We start from the raw sequence: 24,819 nt of genomic DNA, 5'->3' as shown, positions 1-24,819 counted from the left end.
ACACACCTTCTCATTCAAAGAGTTTTCTTTATTTTCATGACTATGAAAATTGTAGATTCACACTGAAGGCATCAAAACTATGAATTAACACATGTGGAATTATATACATAACAAAAAAGTGTGAAACAACTGAAAATATGTCATATTCTAGGTTCTTCAAAGTAGCCACCTTTTGCTTTGATTACTGCTTTGCACACTCTTGGCATTCTCTTGATGAGCTTCAAGAGGTAGTCACCTGAAATGGTTTTCACTTCACAGGTGTGCCCTGTCAGGTTTAATAAGTGGGATTTCTTGCCTTATAAATGGGGTTGGGACCATCAGTTGCGTTGTGGAGAAGTCAGGTGGATACACAGCTGATAGTCCTACTGAATAGACTTTTAGAATTTGTATTATGGCAAGAAAAAAGCAGCTAAGTAAAGAAAAATGAGTGGCCATCATTACTTTAAGAAATGAAGGTCAGTCAGTCCGAAAAATTAGGAAAACTTTGAAAGTGTCCCCAAGTGCAGTCACAAAAACCATCAAGCGCTACAAAGAAACTGGCTCACATGCGGACCGCCCCAGGAAAGGAAGACCAAGAGTCACCTCTGGTGCGAAGGATAAGTTCATCCAAGTCACCAGCCTCAGAAATCGCAGGTTAACAGCAGCTCAGATTAGAGACCAGGTCAATGCCACACAGAGTTCTAGCAGCAGACACATATCTAGAACAACTGTTAAGAGGAGACTGTGTGAATCAGGCCTTCATGGTAGAATATCTGCTAGGAAACCACTTCTAAGGACAGGCAACAAGCAGAAGAGACTTGTTTGGGCTAAAGAACACAAGGAATGGACATTAGACCAGTGGAAATCTGTGCTTTGGTCTGATGAATTCAAATTTAAGATCTTTGGTTCCAACACCATGTCTTTGTGCGACCAAGAAAAGGTGAACGGATGGACTCTACATGCCTGGTTCCCACCGTGAAGTAGGGATCGACCGATATTGATTTTTTAGGACCGATCCGATACCGATAATCTGTGAACTTTTAGGTCGATAATTTATACTGATATTCTGTTTTTGTTTTTTTTTAGAAAAAAAAAAATCCTACACAAATCTGTAGTTAAATTAACATGTTTATTGTTAACATTTAGATTTTTTTGTAAATCTTTCTTTTTTATTGGTGATATGAGTCAAATACAACAAATTGTACCACTTCTTTTTCTTTTTTTTTTTTTTTTAATATCAGTCAAAAGGTAACAACTAACAAGAAAGAACAACAATGTCCAAATGTGGACATCACCTGATTCACCTCCCACCACCTCTTAGGTTACTTTCACACTTGCGGCAAAGAAATCCGGTAGGCAGTTCCGTCGCCAGTTTTTTGGGCCGGAGATAAAACCGTAGCATGCTGCGGTTTTATCTCTGTCCTGATCAGTCAAAAAGACTGAACTGAAGAGTTAAGACATCCTGATGCACCCTGAACGGATTGCTCTCAATTCAGAATGCATTAGGATAAAACTGATGAGTTCTTTTCTGGTATAGAGCCCCTGTGATGGAACTCTATGCCGGAAAAGAAAAACGAAAGTGTGAAAGTACCCTTAGTTGTAACCTCCTGGACATTCGAAACATGTCAACCTGTTATGGTGGGAGGTGATGTCCACAAGATGAAACCTGTGATATGAAATAAAAAATAAATACAATGCAAGTGCAACGGTAAATTTATCCAGTGCTGGATTTTATCCTTTCACATTTATGTGCCGAGAGCCCGCCTTGGTACACAATGAGAGAATATTTAGAATTTTTTCAATACTTCCAGTTAAGAAGGAGTACATTGTAGTGCAGAAAGCACAACATTTCTGCATGTTCTCCTGTTAAACGGCTTCTGTTCCTTTCGTAGATTGCTGACACTTCACTAAAAACACGCTCACTAGGTACAGAGGAGGGTGAAGAGCAAAGGTATCTTCTGGCATAAGAAGCAAGGGTTTTAAAGCGTGCCTCATTTTCTTTCCACCACTCAAGTGGATTGTCCTTTCTATTGATCACTGGTTCTTTCAAATAAAGATGAAGCTCATCATCAAGGCAGACTTTTGGTATAGTTAGAGAATCCTCTACATGAGGCCCCAATAAAACGCTGAACATGGCATCAATTTGGCCATGTTTAAGCCTTTTTTCCATGTGTTTCCTTTTTGGAAATTTGTATGTTTCTATGGCATCATCATCCTGCTCTTACGGACTAGTAGTACTAGTAGTAGGCTCTTCCAGACTAGTAACATCAGGATCTTCCAGATGTGACCTTTCTAGAACCAGCACCTCCTTTTGCATATCTTCTGTCAGCCATTCTTTTGCCTTGCTCAATACATTATCAGAAGAGAAAGCATGATGTTTGAATTGAGGATCTAAAAGACATGCCAACACTACGTTTATATTCTCTTCACACTTCAAAAAACGTTTGTTGAGGCTTACCTTCATGACCTCCCTAAGCGTTTTATTGCCTCGTGTAGTGGGCCCTTCATTCTCTTGAAGAAGCATCTTCAGCACTCTCACACATGGAATGACGGATGACACACTTGAGTCGTTATGGCTAACCTCTAGGGTCACTTCCTCTATTGGGAGGAGGGTCTGAATCAGATTTGCTGCAATCTCCCACTGATCAGCATTAGGGCAAGAATATCCTCCATGTTCACCAGCATAGATGGTAAGAGCTCGCTTTTGTTCCAGCATTCTTTGTAGCATATGGAGTGTGGAGTTTCACCATGTTGGAACAGCTTGAATCAGGCTGTTTTGGGGCAGGCCAAGATCTGACTGAATGCACCTCAGTCGGTGCTTGGCAATAAATGAATGCTGGAAATGACTTGCGCACTTCTTTAGCATGGCAATTATGTCGATCACCGCTCTCTGGCTTGATAGACCATCATTTACTACAAGTTGCAGGGTGTGTGCCATGCAGCTGAGATCTGACACTTCAGCAAGCTTCATTCCTTTCACCATGTTTGCTCCACTGTCTCGAAGCACAAGCAGCACTCGAACTTTGGTTATCCCCCAGTCATCAAGCATGCCTAGAAACATTTTTTTTATGTACTCGCCAGTGTGGGATCCTTGCATCACCTTTGTGTTCAACACCAACTGCCTTTTTGTCCACCCATTATCAATGAAGTGACACGTAAGACTCATTAGTGATTCTGTTGATCCAGACCAGCAGTCAGTAGTGAATGAGAGTGAATTGCCAGCGTCCTCTGGTTGTAACATTGTTTTCACTTTCTGAACCACCTTGTGATGAATCTTTGGCAGCATTTCCGTTCTGTAAAACTTTTCATTTTTCAGTGTGTACCTTGGCTCAACTATGGACATCAAGCGCTTAAAGCCAGAGTCCGACACCATTGTAAATGGCTGGTTATCAGTGTCCAGAAGTTGGGAACTTTCATCTGAATTTTGCCACTTTGTGTGTTTCTGAAATAGGTCTTTTATTTTTGGCTGGAGTAAAGTTGGTGTTTGAGATGATTCTCTTTCTTTTTCTGAGTCATTAAATAATTCAACATGATTAATTCTTAGATAGGTCCAAAGATTTGATGTATTCTTTGTTTTTGCAGTTGCAGATCCCATGCTCACATTGATTTTGCATGTGTTGCACATTGCCCGTCCTGGGGTGGGTTGACTAAAATAGTCCCAGACTATACTTTTATTTTTTCTTTGTGCATCCACCTGCATTGAAAGAAGATGGTAACATGACTACTAGTGCTATTCGCCTTTTAGGAACAGTACAGATTAAGGAACAGTGCGCAACTGCGCAAGAAATATGTGGAATTGAGGGGGGAGTAAAATATATATGTAGAACAATAAAAGCTTGTGAGGTGGAGTGTATGATGTATTATGAGCTGAGGTGTGTGTATATATATATATATATATATATATATATATATATATCACACTGTAACTGTATATGTATAATATAATGAGGTATATTATAAATATATACCTCACATATACAGTAGGGCTGCACGATAAATCGAAAAAATAATCGAATGCGATATGGCGATTTGGCCGACCCGAAAATGCAGCGATTATATATAAAGGGGCCCTGCGCACATAACTGCCTTTGCATGTAAAGTGTTTTACTAGTGTGTGTGTGGGTGAAACAATCTCTCTCCTAACAGGTCCGGCCTCTGTACTCACTATGAATGCAATGCACTGCAGCGAGCGGCAGCGAGCTGGCCGGCCAGTGCGTGACTGACGTCACTTAGTAACGCTCCTCCCACTTCAGGAAGCAGGAGCGTTACTAAGTGACGTCAGTCACGCGCCGGCCGGCCAGCTCGCTGCCGCTCGCTGCAGTGCATTGCATTCATAGTGAGTACAGAGGCCGGACCTGTTAGGAGAGAGATTGTTTCACCCACACACACACTAGTAAAACACTTTACACGCAAAAGGCAGTTATGTGCCCAGTTTAGGACACATGAGGGGGACCAGCATAAGATGCTATATGTCTTAACCGCCTCCGGACCGCCTAACGCAGATGTGCGGTCCGGAGGCGGCAGCCCTGCGCAGAGTGACGCATATACGTGTCATCTCGTGAAGGCCGAGATTTCCGGTGAACGCGCGCACACAGGCGCGCACGCTCACAGGAAAAGAAGGTAAGTGAGTGGATCTCCAGCCTGCCAGCGGCGATCGCTCGCTCGCAGGCTGGAGATGTGATTTTTTTTTTAACCCCTAACAGGTATATTAGTCGCTGTTTTGATAACAGCGTCTTATATACCTGCTGCCTGGTCCTCTGGTGGTCCCTTTTGTTAGGATCGACCACCAGAGGACACAGGCAGCTCAGTAAAGTCGCACCAAACACCACACTACACTACACCCCCCCCCCCCCCGTCACTTATTAACCCTTTATGAACCCCTGATCACCCATGATCACCCCATATAAACTCCCTGATCACCCCCCTGTCATTGATCACCCCCCTGTCAGGCTCCGTTCAGACGTCCGTATGATTTTTACGGATGCACGGATACATGGATCGGATCCGCAAAACACATACGGACGTCTGAATGGAGCCTTACAGGTGGGTGATCAATGACAAGCGGGTGATCACCCATATAGATTCACTGATCACCCCCTGTCATTGATCACCCCCCTGTCATTGATCACCCCCCTGTGAGGCTCCATTCAGACACCCGTATGAATTTTACGGATCCATGGATACATGGATCGGATCCGCAAAATACATGCGGACGTCTGAATGGAGCCTTAAAGGGGGGTGTTCAATGACAGGCGGGTGATCACCCATATACACTCCCTGATCACCCCCTGTCATTGATCACCCCCTGTAAGGCTCCATTCAGACGTCCGCATGTGTTTTGCGGATCCGATCCATGTATCCATGGATCCATAAAAATCATTCGGACGTCTGAATGGAGCCTTACAGGGGGGTGATCAATGACAGGGGGGTGATCACCCATATACACTCCCTGATCACCCCCTGTCATTGATTACCCCCCTGTAAGGCTCCATTCAGACGTCCGTATGATTTTTACGGATCCATGGATACATGGATCGGATCCGCAAAACACATGCGGACTTCTGAATGGAGCCTTACAGGGGGGTGATCAATGACAGAGGGGTGATCACCCATATACACTCCCTGATCACCCCCTGTCATTGATCACCCCCCTGTAAGGCTCCATTCAGACGTCCGCATGTGTTTTGCGGATCCGATCCATGTATCCATGGATCCGTAAAAATCATACGGACGTCTGAATGGAGCCTTACAGGGGGTGATCAATGACAAGGGGGTGATCACCCATATACACTCCCTGATCACCCCCTGTCATTGATCACCCCCCTGTAAGGCTCCATTCAGACATCCGCATGTGTTTTGTGGATCGGATCCATGTATCCATGGATCCTTAAAAATCATACGGACGTCTGAATGGAGCCTTACCAGGGGGGTGATCAATGACAGGGGGGTGATCACCCATATACACTCCCTGATCACCCCCTGTCATTGATCACCCTCCTGTCATTGATCACCCCCCCCTGTAAGGCTCCATTCAGACATTTTTTTGGCCCAAGTTAGCGGAAATATATATACTTTTTTGTTTGTTTTTTCTTACTAAGTCTCGAATTCCACTAACTTGAGTCAAAAAATAAAATCTCACATGAACTCACCATACCCCTCACGGAATCCAAATGCGTAAACATTTTTAGACATTTATATTCCAGACTTCTTCTCACGCTTTAGGGCCCCTAAAAAGCCAGGGCAGTATAAATACCCCACATGTGATCCCATTTCGGAAAGAAGACACCCCAAGGTATTCCGTGAGGGGCATATTGAGTCCATGAAAGATTGAAATTTTTGTCCTAAGTTAGCGGAAAGTGAGAGAGAAAAAAAAAAAAAAGAATCAATTTCCGCTGACTTATGCAAAAAAAAAAAAATTCTATGAACTCGCCAGGCCCCTCATTGAATACCTTGGGGTGTCTTCTTTCCAAAGTGGGGTCACATGTGGGGTATTTATACTGCCCTGGCTTTTTAGGGGCCCGAAAGTGTGAGAAGATGTCTGGGATCCAAATGTCTAAAAATGCCCTCCTAAAAGGAATTTGGGCACCTTTGCACATCTAGGCTGCAAAAAAGTGTCACACATCTGGTATCGCCGTACTCAGGAGAAGTTGGGGAATGTGTTTTGGGGTGTCATTTTACATATACCCATGCTGGGTGAGAAAAATATCTTGGTCAAATGCCAACTTTGTATAAAAAATTTGGAAAAGTTGTCTTTTGCCAAGATATTTCTCTCACCCAGCATGGGTATATGTAAAATGACACCCCAGAACACATTCCCCAACTTCTCCTGAGTACGGCGATACCAGATGTGTGACAATTTTTTGCAGCCAAGGTGGGCAAAGGGGCACATATTCCAAAGTGCACCTTTCGGATTTCGCAGGCCATTTTTTACACATTTTGATTGCAAAGTTCTTCTCACACATTTGGGCCCCTAAATTGCCAGGGCAGTATAACTACGCCACAAGTGACCCCATTTTGGAAAGAAGACACCCCAAGGTATTCTGTGAGGGGCATGGTGAGTTCCTAGAATTTTTTATTTTTTGTCGCAAGTTAGTGAAATATGAGACTTTGTAAGGAAAAAAAAAATTAAAATTAAAATCATCATTTTCCGCTAACTTGTGACAAAAAATAAAAAGTTCTATGAACTCACTATGCCCATCAGCGAATACCTTAGGGTGTCTACTTTCCGAAATGGGGTTATTTGTGGGGGGTTTCTACTGTCTGGGCATTGTAGAACCTCAGGAAACATGACAGGTGCTCAGAAAGTCAGAGCTGCTTCAAAAAGCGGAAATTCACATTTTTGTACTATAGTTTGTAAACGCTATAACTTTTACCCAAACAATTTTTTTTTTTTGCCCAAACATTTTTTTTTATCAAAGACATGTAGAACAATAAATTTAGCGATAAATTTATATATAGATGTCGTTTTTTTTGCAAAATTTTACAGCTGAAAGTGAAAAATGTAATTTTTTTGCAAAAAATTCGTTAAATTTCGATTAATAACAAAAAAAGTAAAAATGTGAGCAGCAATAAAATACCACCAAATGAAAGCACTATTAGTGAGAAGAAAAGGAGGTAAAATTCATTTGGGTGGTAAGTTGCATGACCGAGCAATAAACGGTGAAAGTAGTGTAGTGCAGAAGTGTAAAAAGTGGCCTGGTCATGAAGGGGGTTTTAGCTAGCGGGCGCGGCGGCACTGAGAGGGTAACCAGTGTGTCCTACCGGTACCCAGGGAAGGATGTCGGCTGCTTCAACACACGATATTCCGGTAGTCGTTCTTCCTGTATGGATGGTCGGATGAATCTGATAGGGAGATAGCAACCGGCTGACAGTCTAACACATGTTTGTAGGGTCCCTAAGGAAATCCTGTGGCTGTCTAACCGATACCCTAAAAACTAGAAGTGTGGTAGCAGCCTGACCACAGGGCACTCGTCCTTGAAAGGACGACCCTGTCTGGAACCTTTCCCTAACTCTATTAACTATATGTCCCTAACTATGCATGAGCATTGTCCCTACAAGCATGTTTCACTGCCCGGACATTAGGCAGTTCATCAGGGGAGATGATATAAAGCAGGTCAATCCCAGATGAAATGGTAATACCTGATGACCAAAAAATGACACTGTCAGTCAAAGTGGTCAGTAGGTGCACGAGGATGGTCGGCTCCTGTGTGGGCTACCCCATAGATAAGGGGTTAGGAATAATGCAGTAAACCGATGTGTGTAACTGCATATGGGACGCCAACTAACCTGGCGTTCGTTCCTGATTTAAATAGCCCAGTTCCCGCTTCTGATGACGTCAGTGCCAGACGTCAGGTGGCGCCGCGCTCGCCCGCACGTAGGCGTCGCGCATGCGCACAACACAGAGTTGGAACGAGGCTTGGGGCGCAGGACAAGTGCCTGATGCGAGATGCACTTCTGCGCATGCGCGAACTCGCATAAGATATCGCGAGATCGCGGAAGCTGATGCCAACAACGAGAGAAGTTGGAGGCGACTCGGGTATTTGATGCTTCACAGTCTGCATATGTTGTACCCACGATCGGACAATCATAGGTACAGCTAAGCATATTAAACCACAATCGGCTCTTATTTATAGATATTTGGGGCTATTCTTCCCAAGTGGGGTCGAAACCGCTGACGGACAGTAAAAGAGCACAGCGACAGGTCATAGAAGATGGTCACAGGAGATAAGATAATATCTCATATAGGTTCTTTGTCAACATGAGTACCTAACCTATAACCTGATATTGCGAGGTTATGGTACAATTGGTTGTTATCAAATGGGTGTTCAAACTCACACATAAGTAAGAAAGTATTGTCTCAGGTACTTCAAAGATAACAAAAGATGGTAAGAAAAAGTGGTAAGAAAAAGTGGATGGTGGCTAGTACAACTGCTGTCAAGAAGGCGGTGGTGACGGTGGCATAGATCCTCAAAGAATGTCAGTCTACAAAAAGCAGCTGTAATTCAACTGTTCATTGAGACCATTAGGTGTGACAGTCTTTAAGAGAAATATCCACCGTGTCTCACGCTGTAGAAGGATTTTATCCAAATCCCCGCCTCTTTTGGGGGGGCTGACGGTCTCAATACCCATAACCCTAATGACCTTGGGATTGCCTTGGTGTAGTTCGCAGACGTGTCGTGCTACTGGAGTATCGCGACGCTTATCAATATCTAGGAGATGCTCACCTATGCGTCTACGCAACTCGCGCTTGGTTTTCCCAATATACTCCATGTGGCAAACACAGGTGATTTTATATATTACCCCAACAGTTCTGCATGAGATGAAGTCTTTAATCTCAAAGTTACGCTTCAGGTTTGTACTGTAAAAAGTTTTTCCTGGGCTGATACTACCGCAGGCCACACACCCGCTGCATCTGAAACAGCCCACAGGTCGACGTCCAAGCCACATATTTGGATTGGTCGGTGGTGCAAGATGGCTATGCACCAGTAAATCTTTGAGACTTTGTCCCTTTCTAAAAGTCACCTGTGGGTGTTCATGCAGAACTTCCCTGACATCTGGGTCCATAAGTAAAATGGGCCAGTGTCGTTTTAAGATCTCCTTTGATTCCTTTGCGGAACCGTCAAAAGTTGTAATGAACCTCACTTTTCTGTCACTTTCTTGCTTAGGCTTTGGGGTAAGTAGTGTCTCTCTTGGGGTATTTTTCGCCCTCTGAAATGCTCCTTTCAGTACCTTGTCAGGGTAACCCCTGGCCCTAAATCTTTGCCGGAGGTCTGCTGCCTGTCGTAGGAACTCTTGTTCTTCAGAACAGTTTCTGCGCAAGCGCAGATACTGTCCGTAAGGTATCCCTCTCTTTAGTGGCACAGGATGGCTACTCTGCCAGTGTAGGACTGAATTTGTAGCAGTTGTTTTGCGAAAAACAGTGGTAGAGAGCTCACCACCAGGGGTCTTGGAAATACGGACATCAAGAAAAGGTAGAGAACTCTCGCCAATCTCGTAGGTGAAACGGAGGCCAATACTGTTAGAATTAAGAGAGTCCACAAACTTTTTGAAATCCTTGGTGCCCGCATTCCAGACAATCAAAATGTCATCGATGTACCGGGCCCATAAGGTGATGGGCCCGGTCATCGATTCACCTTCCCCAAAAACGACGGTCGCCTCCCACCAGCCCAGGAGCAGATTGGCATAGGACGGCGCACAGGAGCAACCCATGGCCGTGCCCCTGAGCTGGTGGTAGATGCGACCGTCGAAGGTGAAGAAGTTATGCACCAACAGAAATCTGAGTAACCGTAGGACAAAAGCATTATGCGCCTGATACTGCCGTCCTCGCATGCTGAGGTAGTAACTTACAGCCGTAAGGCCAGCCTCGTGTGGTATGGAGGAGTACAACGCCTCCACATCTATGCTGGTCAGCAAGGAATGGTCCTCAATGTAGATCCCTTCCACCCGTTTCAGAAGGTCCATCGTATCACGGGTGTACGAGGGGAGTGCAGTCACAAAGGGCATAAGGATCTGGTCTACATATATCCCTATATTTTGGCAGATACTCCCAATGCCGGCGACGATTGGTCTCCCCTTGAGTGGTCTAAGGCCTTTATGGACCTTGGGGAGACTGTAAAACGTGGCCATAACGGGGTGCCTGGGATACATGAAGTCCAGCTCCTCTTGTGAGATAAGATTCTCCGTTCTCCCGGCTAAGAGAATCTCCCGTAATTCAACCACGTATGATGCTGTAGGATTGTGCGTCAACAACTGATAACTATTGCTATCTTTCAGGATATGTTCACACATGGATTGATAATCAGGTCGATTCATGATAACCGTGTTTCCACCCTTGTCGGATGGTTTGATGACTATATCCTTGTCTTCTTTCAAAGACTTAATAGCACGATGTTCTTCAGATGAACAATTATTGTACTGTGGAGGATACTCCTTAGCCATCAAATCAGCACTGACAAGTTGTAGAAAGACGTCTACACATGAAACGTCACCAGTAGGCGGCATTTTATTGCTTTTGTTACGCAAAGGGGTGAATGGGCCAGCGCCCTGCGACGTATGTTCGTCTTCTGCTAAGCTGTGTAGCAACTCGACATCCTTCAGAATATCTGCTGGTATGCCTAAGATCTGAGCTCTCTTCTTTTCAACGTTCTTAAAATGTTTATGCCACCTGAGCTTTCTTATAAACAAATGGAGGTCCTTGACCCAAGTAAACATGTCGTAATGACGAGTGGGGACAAATGACAACCCCTTTGATAATATTGCCATTTCGCTATGGGTAAGGGTATGGCTAGAAAGATTGATTATTTCTGGCCCGATAGGTCCCGTGTGATGGGGCGGTTCCTTAGTGGGTAACTCACACCCTGATCTAAAAAACCGGTTTTATTTGGACCAGTTGTACCTCTGCCTCTCCCCCTACCTCTCCCTCTTTTATTGAAATTTTTTGATTTATTCCGGTTAGGATTGCCCCCAGATTCTCTCTCACTGTCCGAGAGTTCGGTGTCAGTGGTGGAGATCTCTGAAGTTATTTCTTTAGGGATCACTTCCTTCAAGACAATAGACTAAACAAAATTTGGTAGGTGTGGGTTAATGGATTTGTAGAGCTGCGGTAACCTTGATGAAGTAGGTTCAAACACTTCTAAATAGAAATATAACAAAATAACGGATTCCGCGCTACTAATCTAAGGCGATCTATAGAGATAGATGTTATTAAGAACAAAACAACTGAATAATCTATTACCAAAATGGATAACACAAGTCCATATTGAGCATGCGAAAAAATTGCGAAAAAATTGCGAAAAAAATTCGGGTGCGAAAAGTCAAAATGCGAAAAAACAAACAGATGTTAAGAGTCTGTGTTTCCCACATAAAATAGCGATCGCTTCACTATGATGCGCATAGATCAAAGACTGTGACTAACTCGCATCTGTATTCAGCATGCAATGGGCCCGCTATCCGTTTCTAACATATAGTTAGATCACACTGATAGCACCAACGACTCGTTCTGAAAGTCAGAGTTAATATATGATGTACAATAATATGTCTCTCCGACAGATGGTTAGATCTTACTGTAAAACTCTAGTCGTGTGTTCCAGACAAGTCGAAATTACTATACGATGAGCCAACTATCCACCACTGGCATATAGTCAGGTCTTACTGATAGCACCGGACACTTGTTCAAACAAATGGGGATAATCCTAAGATGGGCAATGCTCTCCGTCTCCAACAGGCAAACGAATCCCGCTGCGAGGAACCAGGTGTTCGCTCCAAACAAATCAGGATTACCTTTTGCAAAGGACAAAGAAGAAATAGTGCAATACCCTCACGGTTTAGAGGTAAGAAATTTTAATCTACTCACAAGCATAAGTTTTCACATGCGTAAAAATTGCCCGACCCGGGTTTCGCACTTAGCTTCATCAGGGGCTGCGGTATAAATGCCGCCAAAGGTCCACAGGTATTTATCAACCCTTAACCCCGGAACAAGAACGGACTTCCGTTTGTCCAGGCAATATATTAAAACTTCACAATATACAGATACTTAATTAACTATAATAGCACATAGAGAATTATTACTAAAACACAATAAATATAGAAAATTTAAAAATGACATTACATCCATAATAACGTTAAAACAATATTAAATTTACTTAATTTTGACAACTTGCTTGCATAATTAAGAACTAAATTAAGAAGAAATGTTGTTATTATTTTTGTTAATAGAGGTTCAGGCCATACAGACTGATTTGATGTCCCATTCAATGTTATGTCCATGTGGCTGCAACGTATTCATTTCATAGATCCATTGCGCCTCCCTTTTATTAATTTGTGTAGTGGGATTGCCTCCTCGCCAATGGGGTTTTACTAATTCCACACCGCAGAATTTTAGGCCAGCAGGATTTTTTTGATGGAATTTTTTATAATGTGCAGAGACACTATGTGTTTCTAATCCCTTTCTGATATTTTTGATATGTTCTGCGACTCGTACTTTTAATTTTCTCAGTGTTCTCCCAATATACTGGAGACCACAAGGGCACTCCAGCATATAGATAACACCCATCGATTCACACGAGATGTTTCCACAAACTTTTTTTGAAATGGATTTTGAGGTAGACACAAGGTCCTCTTTTTTGCTCAATTTTTTGTCATCTCTTGAGCGGTTCCTGCAGCATATGCAGAAACCGCACCAAGTGAAAACATTACGCAATTTAGATGTATTAGAGGGCTCTTTGACATAACTGTGAACTATACGATTTTTGACAGTGGGGGCTCGTCTAAATAAAAAAGGCGGTTTTTTGGGGATAAGTTCTCCTATAATAGGATCATTCAACAAAATCCTATTATGGAGTATAAAAAAATATTGAAAATAATGCTTGACAGAGGTTTGATGCAAAAAGTATTAAATGATAAAGAATATCAATATTTAAACAATATATATCCAAAGACTCCTACCATCTATTATCTACCAAAAATACACAAAAATGCAGAATGTCCACCTGGGAGACCAATAGTCTCAGGGATTGACTCAATAACTAGTCGTGTGTCAGAATATATAGACATTTTTTTACAAAAGTATGTGATTACTACACCATCCTATTTAAGGGACACAGGACATATTCTAGAGGTCTTGAAAAAAATTGAAAATATTCCTGAGGATGCTTTTTTGATGACCTTAGATGTCACCTCATTATACACCATCATACCAAATGATATAGGTATGGAGGCAATAAGATTTTATTTGAACAGAGATGATCAAATGCGGGAAGAACAGAAAATCTTTATATTAGACTGCATACAGTATTGTCTGAGACACAATTATTTTTGGTATGATGATAGTTATTTTTTACAAGTGTCTGGTGTGGCGATGGGTGCGAAATTCGCACCCAGTTTCGCCAATCTTTTTATGTCCTATTGGGAACATGTGTACATTGACCCGATTATTAAAGAAGAGATGGAGGGTGGTAGCCTCCAACTCTGGAGAAGATATATAGACGATTGCATTGGTATTTGGTATTTGGTATGGGACAGAAACAGGTCTAACAACATTTATATCCGGAATTAATTCAAATCAGTGGAATATTCAATTTACCCAGGAGGTCAGTAGAAAGAGTATACATTTTCTAGATCTTGAGATAAAGGTAGATGAAAGAAGAATTAAAACTAATACTTATTTCAAACCTACTGACCGTAATGGGTATATTGAAAGAAGTAGTTGTCATCACGAACCATGGATCTGCAATGTCCCGAAGGGACAATTAAAACGTATAAAAAGAAACTGCACCAATATTGAGGATTATGAGGAACAAAGTGAGATCATAGTAAATAGATTTGTGGAAAAAGGATATAAAAAGGAAATTTTACAAAAGCAGAAGGAAGAAATTAAGCTGGAAAAACCAGGTAAAAAAGAAAATATGTCAGAAGAGCAAAAAATACAAAATAAGGAAAAATATAAATTTGCCTTCTCAACTACTTACTCTATTAATTGTCCACAAATCAAAAACATTATACAAAAAAATTGGAACGTTTTGTTGAATGATCCTATTATAGGAGAACTTATCCCCAAAAAACCGCCTTTTTTATTTAGACGAGCCCCCACTGTCAAAAATCGTATAGTTCACAGTTATGTCAAAGAGCCCTCTAATACATCTAAATTGCGTAATGTTTTCACTTGGTGCGGTTTCTGCATATGCTGCAGGAACCGCTCAAGAGATGACAAAAAATTGAGCAAAAAAGAGGACCTTGTGTCTACCTCAAAATCCATTTCAAAAAAAGTTTGTGGAAACATCTCGTGTGAATCGATGGGTGTTATCTATATGCTGGAGTGCCCTTGTGGTCTCCAGTATATTGGGAGAACACTGAGAAAATTAAAAGTACGAGTCGCAGAACATATCAAAAATATCAGAAAGGGATTAGAAACACATAGTGTCTCTGCACATTATAAAAAATTCCATCAAAAAAATCCTGCTGGCCTAAAATTCTGCGGTGTGGAATTAGTAAAACCCCATTGGCGAGGAGGCAATCCCACTACACAAATTAATAAAAGGGAGGCGCAATGGATCTATGAAATGAATACGTTGCAGCCACATGGACATAACATTGAATGGGACATCAAATCAGTCTGTATGGCCTGAACCTCTATTAACAAAAATAATAACAACATTTCTTCTTAATTTAGTTCTTAATTATGCAAGCAAGTTGTCAAAATTAAGTAAATTTAATATTGTTTTAACGTTATTATGGATGTAATGTCATTTTTAAATTTTCTATATTTATTGTGTTTTAGTAATAATTCTCTATGTGCTATTATAGTTAATTAAGTATCTGTATATTGTGAAGTTTTAATATATTGCCTGGACAAACGGAAGTCCGTTCTTGTTCCGGGGTTAAGGGTTGATAAATACCTGTGGACCTTTGGCGGCATTTATACCGCAGCCCCTGATGAAGCTAAGTGCGAAACCCGGGTCGGGCAATTTTTACGCATGTGAAAACTTATGCTTGTGAGTAGATTAAAATTTCTTACCTCTAAACCGTGAGGGTATTGCACTATTTCTTCTTTGTCCTTTGCAAAAGGTAATCCTGATTTGTTTGGAGCGAACACCTGGTTCCTCGCAGCGGGATTCGTTTGCCTGTTGGAGACGGAGAGCATTGCCCATCTTAGGATTATCCCCATTTGTTTGAACAAGTGTCCGGTGCTATCAGTAAGACCTGACTATATGCCAGTGGTGGATAGTTGGCTCATCGTATAGTAATTTCGACTTGTCTGGAACACACGACTAGAGTTTTACAGTAAGATCTAACCAGATCGGAGAGACATATTATTGTACATCATATATTAACTCTGACTTTCAGAACGAGTCGTTGGTGCTATCAGTGTGATCTAACTATATGTTAGAAACGGATAGCGGGCCCATTGCATGCTGAATACAGATGCGAGTTAGTCACAGTCTTTGATCTATGCGCATTATAGTGAAGCGATCGCTATTTTATGTGGGAAACACAGACTCTTAACATCTGTTTGTTTTTTCGCATTTTGACTTTTCGCACCCGAATTTTTTTCGCAATTTTTTCGCATGCTCAATATGGACTTGTGTTATCCATTTTGGTAATAGATTATTCAGTTGTTTTGTTCTTAATAACATCTATCTCTATAGATCGCCTTAGATTAGTAGCGCGGAATCCGTTATTTTGTTATATCACTTCCTTCAAGACAGAGTAGGCCTTATTCTCTTTGAATTCGGCTAAATCCTTATTGAACTGCCTATGTTTTCGTTCTCGTAGGTAATACTGATATTTCTCAACTGTAACTTGGAGTTGTTTTTCTTTATTTTGAAATTCAGGATCACCTACGAAAGTTTTTGTCACTTCAATCTGAGTTTTCAGTTTGTCAGTTAGGCTAGTTAAATTTAGTCTTTCCTCCTCCAATAGAAGTGTCATCAATTGGAGTGAGCTTTTAGTGGCCAGTTGCTCCCAACGTGTGGTGAAACCAGGGCTCCGCTGTTTCTGTACTGGAGTGACAGAAATGCGGAGTCCTCGGGGTACGATGCCCTGCCTGATATAATTATCAAGGCTCTGTACCTCCCACCAGCTGGCCAAATGTTCTTTATAAAGACGATTTAATTCTTTGAAGGCAATCTTAAAGGAGGGTATACTCTTTTTTTGCTGATAAGATTTATCAGAAAAGACCTCTTTGGCCTCTTCAAACCATGTCTCTGTGTTTATGCCACTGTCCAGAAAGCCTGCCATATCAAAAGTACAGTATAATCAATAATTCATCAATGGTTAAGGAGGTCAGATCGTGAAATACCGGTAGGACACACTGGTTACCCTCTCAGTGCCGCTGCGCATTCAAATTTAATATCAATATACTGAGATGACCATGGGCCTTAGCCATTAATGGTCCTACACCGTGTTCATCTCACTATATTCAACTTTTTTTTTCTTTTTTCGCACATTGTATCAAGGATTTTTTATTAGCAAAGACATTAAATGTTATGTTTTAAAGATTATTCCTCCAGAATGATAATTGTATCCCGGATAATCTAGAAGGCAGATATTTCACGATCTGACCTCCTTAACCATTGATGAATTATTGATTTTAGCTAGCGGGGTTGAAGTGGTTAAGCTGGCCCCCCTCATGGCCCTATGTGTCCTCCACACATCCCCTATAACAGTGCCATCCACAGGTACACCATAAGTGTCCTCCACAGGTCCCCCATAACAGCGTCCTCCACAGATCCCCCATATAACAGCGTCCTCCACTAATCCCTCATATAACAGCGTCCTCCACTGATCCCCCATATAACGGCGTCCTCCACAGATCCCCCATATAACAGCGTCCTCCACAGATCCCCCATATAACAGCGTCCTCCACACATCCCCCATATAACAGTGTCCTCCACAGATCCCCCATATAACAGCGTCCTCCACAGATCCCCTATATAACATCGTCCTCCACAGATCCCCCATATAACAGTGTCATCCACAGATCCCCCACAACACAGCGTCATCCACAGATCCCCCACAACACAGCGTCATCCACAGATCCCCCACAACACAGCGTCATCCACAGATCCCCCACAACACAGCGTCATCCACAGATCCCCCATAACTATGTCATACCCAGCCGCGTCAGCGGCTCATATGGGAAAATCCAAGCAAATAGACCTCTAGCACAATTCCTTTAAAATATCGCATCGCATATCGTTATCGCAATTTTTAGGGCCCTAATCGCAATCGCACAAAATTCCCATATCGTGCAGCCCTAATATACAGTGTGTTAAGCCTCATACTACATCATACACTTCTTAGGCTTCATAGCATGCACACACAGCTGTTTTGGTCCGCATCCAAGCCGCATATTTGGCAGCTCAGATGCATACCCATTAACTTCAATTAACTCCATGTGCTGTCCGCATCCATTGCTACGTTCTATGGCCCCACAAAAAAATGTATAACCTGTCCTATTGTCTGGGCTTTGCGGACAAGAATAGGCAGTTATATTAAAGGCTGAGTTTTTGTGCCGTTCCGCAATTTGCGGAACGTGCATGGACGCTATCCGTGTTTTGCGGATCCGCGATTTGTGGACCGCAAAACCAGGGTGGATTTGATTTAAATCATAGTTTTTTACATAAAGATTCATATTTGGACAATTTTTCTGTTGTACTTAGGAAGGAGAAAAATAATCATTACCTCAATAATAACAATTTAAATAGGATTTATTCAACTGAAGCAATAACATTACAGCATGTTATTTGCTTAAACATCAATGTTTGTTAACTAATTTGGCTAAAGAAAATATATATATTTATATATATATTTTAAGAAACTTAGACTGTCAGCCCAGCCTACGCAAGAAAGTGATATTTTGAAGTGAAAGTGATGAAGAAATATTGTTTATATTCTATTCACTTAACTTTAAACTTAGCACTGAAGGGGTTAATTCTGTATTTATAGGTTTGTAGAAGTTAGGATTAAGATCTTTTTCTCAACTCTTTTCATGTTATAAATTCAGTTTTGAGAACTCCAAAATTAAACCAAGCATCTGTGATAATATCTTGTAGGCAGAGAAACTACCCAGTAATCTTACAAAAACCTCTGGAAAAGCATGACATTGTGAATGGATTAATGGAATTTAACAAAAAATTAAACATATACAGCCTTATTCTACATAATTAAAAAAGTAATCTTTATTTCATAATGAAATAACCTTTGGATGGTAATATATTTTCCTCAAAAAGCATTTTATATTAAAAAATCCGATTTAAATTAAAAAAATCCTGATTTAAATTTAAAAAAAAAACATTGATTTTTATCCCCCCTGCGCAAAACACACCGAGGTTGTGTACATGAGGCCTTATACATACCTCATATTACACATATACAGTGTATAATACCTCCATCATAACTACATCATACGCTCCTTAAAGTTCTCATATACCTGATAATAGTATACATAATATATGTGTGTTATATACCTCATATAGTCATACTATTATACATACCGTATTTTTCGCCGTATAAGACGCACCTAGGTTTTTGAGGAGGAAAATAAGAAAAAAAATATTTTGAACCAAAAGGTGCACTTTTGGTGGGTTTTGAACTAATTGTGGTCTGTGGGTGACGCACTGTTAAGGGGGATATGTGGGTGACACTTATGGGGGATCTGTGGGTGACACTTATGGGGGATCTGTGGGTGACACTTATGGGGGATCCTCTCTGGATGGCACTGTTATGAGGATGAGGATCTGTGAATGACAGTTATGGGGGGGATCTGTGGATGACACATATATAGCATCTTATGCTATGTGTCATCCACAGATCCCCTCCATAAGTGTCCCTGTAGTGAATGACCCTCAATACAGGGGGTGGGGGTCGCATCTGCTTTAATAATGACAGCGGGGCCCGCGCAGTGACTATTCTACTACACGGGCCCCGCTCACTGTATAATCATATCTCTCTAATAGTTAATTGTTGTATGCATGTAATCGCAGAATGAGCGCTAATGAGCGCTGTGTATTACCGTACTTAAAACTAGAAGCGCTCGCCGTTCGGAGCAGAGAGGAGGCAGGAGGCAGGCCAGGAGGACGGGCGCTTGCAGCGTGAGTCATACGTCAAGCGCCTGCTTCATTCATAAGTGGGCGGTGCAGGCGCGTGACATATGATTCACGCTGCAAGCGCCCGTCCTCCCGGCCTGCCTCCTCTCTGCTCCGAACGGCGAGCGCTTCTAGTTGTAAGTACGGTAATACACAGCGCTCATTAGCGCTCATTATGCGATGCATACATCAATTAACTATTAGAGAGATATGATTATACAGTAAGCGGGGCCCGTGTAGTAGAATAGTCACTGCACGGGCCCCGCTGTCATTATTAATGCAGATGCCGGCCCCCAGCACCTCCTCCCTCACAGCTGATACACCCGCCGCGCGGCATCGCGGCGGGTGTATCATTGAAAACTGGCCAAAATCAGCTACATTCGCCGTATAAGACGCACTGCTATTTTCCCCCCACTTTTTGGGGGGGGGGGGGGAGTGCGTCTTATACGGCGAAAAATACGGTATACCGTGTGTACCTCATATTCATAATACATCATTCATACATTATAGTATGTAATTGTAATGTGTGTATGATGTAGTATGAGGTACATAATATAATACATATATAACACACTGTATATGTATAATAGCATGAGGTATATATAACACAGTATATGTTATGTATAGGTATATATCAGGTATATAAAGACTCTATGGAGTGTATGATGTAGTATGAGCGAGGTATATGATATAATATAACACACTGTATGTGTGCAATATAATGAGGTATAGGAGTCCTTATATATACCTCATTATATTACACATATACAGTGTTATATATCATATACCTCGGTCATACTATTATCATACACTCATTAGAGTCCTTATATACCTGATAATAGTATACCATCATATACTGTGTTATATACCTCATATAACACATATACAGTGTGTTACATGTATTATATATACCTCATACTACATCATACACACATTACAATACAAATACATACTATATAATGTGGCACTGTGTATGATGTAGCACGGTCGAGGTACAGAATACATGATATAACACACTGTATAATAGTATATGAGCCTGAGGTATATAAGGTGATTCAGATTGTAGGTAACAAACTATGACGGCGCACATATTTATTTTACCATGGCACAACTGTATATAGTCTAGACTAGACTGTAATGGTGGCAGCCGCAGGCACTCTGGTTCTCGCCTCTGCCCAACACTGTGACCGCCTCCAATGACGTCAGCGTCTGCTATGGAGTTCCGTTCGGCACGTTGCAGGCAGGCTGTCACAACCAGACAGCTGAGAAGCTCTGACAGAGGCCTTTCAGAACCTCCTCCTTGAGTTTTCTTTGTTGTGGTATTCAGTTCCTCATCTAGTTAGCCTCTCTCAGCTGTCATGTAGTTGGACTGATTGCTTCCCTTTAAATTCCTCCCCATAATGCTTTACTGGGCGGCTTATACTTCTTCCTGGAGTGTGTGTGCATGCTGATCCTATTTCCCAGTCTGCTACTAAGTGCTGTACATTTATCTGTTATTTTCTGTTTGCTGGATCCCAGGTGACCCTGACTCCCTCCGCGTCTGGTGTAGGGAGCCGGTGGTCGTGTCCCCTCACTATTGTAGGGTGTTCAGGTGTTATATAGTCGAGGTACGTGGATATGCAACCATCCACCTTTGGGATTTTTGCATAGGCTGAGCAGCCAGGGAAAGTGCCAGCTCTTGTGCAGGGGTTTCCCTTTTAGTTCCTTAGCTTTGGATCCAGTGAGTCATATATGCATGTTGCATTGTCTTGTTTCCTGTACACCGTCCGTGACACAGGCACGCCCACAAGCGTAGTCTCTCCTGTACTCCCGCGATAGTTGGCACTGGCAGCCGAAAGACATGGCCGGACTCAGACTTTGGGCGGGCACATGCGGCGGGCGGCGTAAACATTATCGGTGGTATCGGAAGTTTAGATGTCGATACCGATAACTTGCAAAAACATGAATATCGGCCGATAATATTGGCCAAACCAATAATCGGTCGATCCCTACCGTGAAGCATGGATGAGGAGGTGTGATGGTGTGGGGGGTGCTTTGCTGGTGACACTGTTGGAGATTTATTCAAAATTGAAGGCATACTAAACCAGCATGGCTACCACAGCATCTTGCAGCGGCATGCTATTCTATCCGATTTGCGTTTAGTTGGACCAATAATTTATTTTTCAACAGGACAATGACCCCAAACACACCTCCAGGCTGTGTAAGGGCTATTTGACCATGAAGGAGAGTGATGGGGTGCTGCGCCAGATGACCTGGCCTCCACAGTCACCGGACCTGAACCCAATCGAGATGGTTTGGGGTGAGCTGGACCGCAGAGAGAAGGCAAAAGGGCCAACAAGTGCTAAGCATCTCTAGGAACTCCTTCAATACTGATGGAAGGAAGACCATTTCAGGTGACTACCTCTTGAAGCTCATCAAGAGACTGCCAAGAGTGTCCAAAGCAGTAATCAAAGCAAAAGGTGGCTACTTTGAAGAACCTAGAATATGACATATTTTCAGTTGTTTCACACTTTTTTGTTATGTATATAATTCCACATGTGTTAATTCATAGTTTTGATGCCTTCAGTGTGAATCTACAATTTTCATAGTGTGTCCAAACTTTTGGTCTGAACTATATATATATATATATATATATATATATATATGTATATATATCCTGCAGTATACAGGACAGGAGTATATAATGTGTGTGTGTGTGTATATATATATATATATATATATATATATATATGTATATATATATATATATCTTGACAAAGGCCTCATTGAGTAGGCCGAAACGTTGCTGGGAATAAAGTTTCAGGATTTTCACACTGCCACCGATAGCTGGAAGTGCTGACTCGCTATTTGGAGAGTACGTTTTGTGGAGGAGAAGCCGACCTCTGTGAGGAATTGCACTCAGTGCACGTGGTCCGACTGTGCTGCTGCTGTATTTGTGGGTGTATATATATATATATATATATATATATATATATATCTACATAATGGATATAAAAAGTCTACACACCCCTGTTAAAATGTCAGGTTTCTGATAAATCAATTCAGAACTTTTTGCACCTTTAACCCCTTCAGCCCCGCTAGGTGAAACCCCCTTCATGACCAGAGCACTTTTTACACTTCGGCACTACACTCCTTTCACCGTTTATCGCTCGGTCATGCAACTTACCACCCAAATGAATTTTACCTCCTTTTCTTCTCACTAATGGAGCTTTCATTTGGTGGTATTTTATTGCTGCTGACATTTTTACTTTTTTTGTTATTAATCGAAATGTAACGATTTTTTTGCAAAAAAATGACATTTTTCACTTTCAGCTGTAAAATTTTGCAAAAAAAACGACATCCATATATAAATTTTTCGCCAAATTTATTGTTCTACATGTCTTTGATAAAAAAAAAATGTTTGGGCAAAAAAAAAAAATGGTTTGGGTAAAAGTTATAGCATTTACAAACTATGGTACAAAAATGTGAATTTCCGCTTTTTGAAACAGCTCTGACTTTCTGAGCACCTGTCATGTTTCCTGAGGTTCTACAATGCCCAAACAGTAGAAAACCCCCACAAATGACCCCATTTCGGAAAGTAGACACCCTAAGGTATTCGCTGATGGGCATAGTGAGTTCATTTCTTACAAAGTCTCATATTCCACTAACTTGCGACAAAAAATAAAAAATTCTAGGAACTCGCCATGCCCCTCACGGAATACCTTGGGGTGTCTTCTTTCCAAAATGGGGTCACTTGTGGCGTAGTTATACTGCCCTGGCAATTTAGGGGCCCAAATGTGTGAGAAGTACCTTGCAATCAAAATGTGTAAAAAATGGCCTGCAAAATCTGAAAGGTGCACTTTGGAATATGTGCCCCTTTGCCCACCTTGGCAGCAAAAAAGTGTGACACATCTGGTATCGCCGTACTCAGGAGAAGTTGGGGAATGTGTTTTGGCGTGTCATTTTACATATACCCATGCTGGATGAGAGAAATATCTTGGCAAAAGACAACTTTTTCCATTTTTTATACAAAGTTGGCATTTGACCAAGATATTTTTCTCACCCAGCATGGGTATATGTAAAATGACACCCCAAAACACATTCCCCAACTTCTCCTGAGTACGGCGATACCAGATGTGTGACACTTTTTTGCTGCCAAGGTGGGCAAAGGGGCACATATTCCAAAGTGCACCTTTTGGATTTCACCGGTCATTTTTTACACATTTTGATTGCAAAGTTCTTCTCACACATTTGGGCCCCTAAATTGCCAGGGCAGTATAACTACGCCACAAGCGACCCCATTTTGGAAAGAAGACACCCCAAGGTATTCCGTGAGGGGCATGGCGAGTTCCTAGAATTTTTTATTTTTTGTCGCAAGTTAGTGGAATATGAGACTTTGTAAGGAAAAAAGAAAAAAAAAGAAAAATCATCATTTTCCGCTAACTTGTGACAAAAAATAAAAAATTCTAGGAACTCGCCGTGCCCCTCATGGAATACCTTGGGGTGTCTTATTTCCAAAATGGGGTCACTTGTGGCGTAGTTATACTGCCCTGGCAATTTAGGGGCCCAAATGTGTAAGAAGTACCTTGCAATCAAAATCTGTAAAAAATGGCCTGTGAAATCCGAAAGGTGCACTTTGGAATATGTGCCCCTTTGCCCACCTTGGCTGCAAAAAAGTGTCACACATCTGGTATTGCCGTACTCAGGAGAAGTTGGGGAATGTGTTTTGGGGTGCCACTTTACATATAACCATGCTGGGTGAGAGAAATATCTTGGCAAAAGACAACTTTTCCTATTTTTTTATACAAAGTTGGCATTTGACCAAGATATTTTTCTCACCCAGCATGGGTATATGTAAAATGACACCCCAAAACACATTCCCCAACTTCTCCTGAGTACGGCGATACCAGATGTGTGACACTTTTTTGCAGCCTAGATGCGCAAAGGGGCCCAAATTCCTTTTAGGAGGGCATTTTTAGACATTTGGATCCCAGACTTCTTCTCACACTTTCGGGCCCCTAAAAAGCCAGGGCAGTATAAATACCCCACATGTGACCCCACTTTGGAAAGAAGACACCCCAAGGTATCCAATGAGGGGCCTGGCGAGTTCATAGAAATTTTTTATTTTTTGCATAAGTTAGCGGAAATTGATTTTTTGGGTTTTTTTCTCACAAAGTCTCACTTTCCGCTAACTTAGGACAAAAATTTAAATCTTTCATGGACTCAATATGCCCCTCAGCAAATACCTTGGGGTGTCTTCTTTCCGAAATGGGGTCAC

The 24,819-nt window shown here is 41.8% G+C and overlaps 1 protein-coding gene and 1 pseudogene across 5 annotated transcripts in view; both read right to left on the bottom strand.

The window, feature by feature from the left end:
• Positions 1 to 24,819, bottom strand: part of PTPN3 (protein tyrosine phosphatase non-receptor type 3) — a 1,297,151-nt gene that overhangs the window by 1,245,350 nt on the left and 26,982 nt on the right. The gene's annotated exons all lie outside the window — the stretch shown is intronic.
• LOC122939395 lies at positions 1,640 to 3,604 on the bottom strand (annotated as a pseudogene).

The sequence above is a fragment of the Bufo gargarizans genome, chromosome 5 (assembly GCF_014858855.1).
Source record: "Bufo gargarizans isolate SCDJY-AF-19 chromosome 5, ASM1485885v1, whole genome shotgun sequence".
Lineage (NCBI taxonomy): Eukaryota > Metazoa > Chordata > Amphibia > Anura > Bufonidae > Bufo > Bufo gargarizans.
Note: the sequence above shows the minus strand (reverse complement) of the source record. Positions and strands in the feature narration are given on the sequence as shown.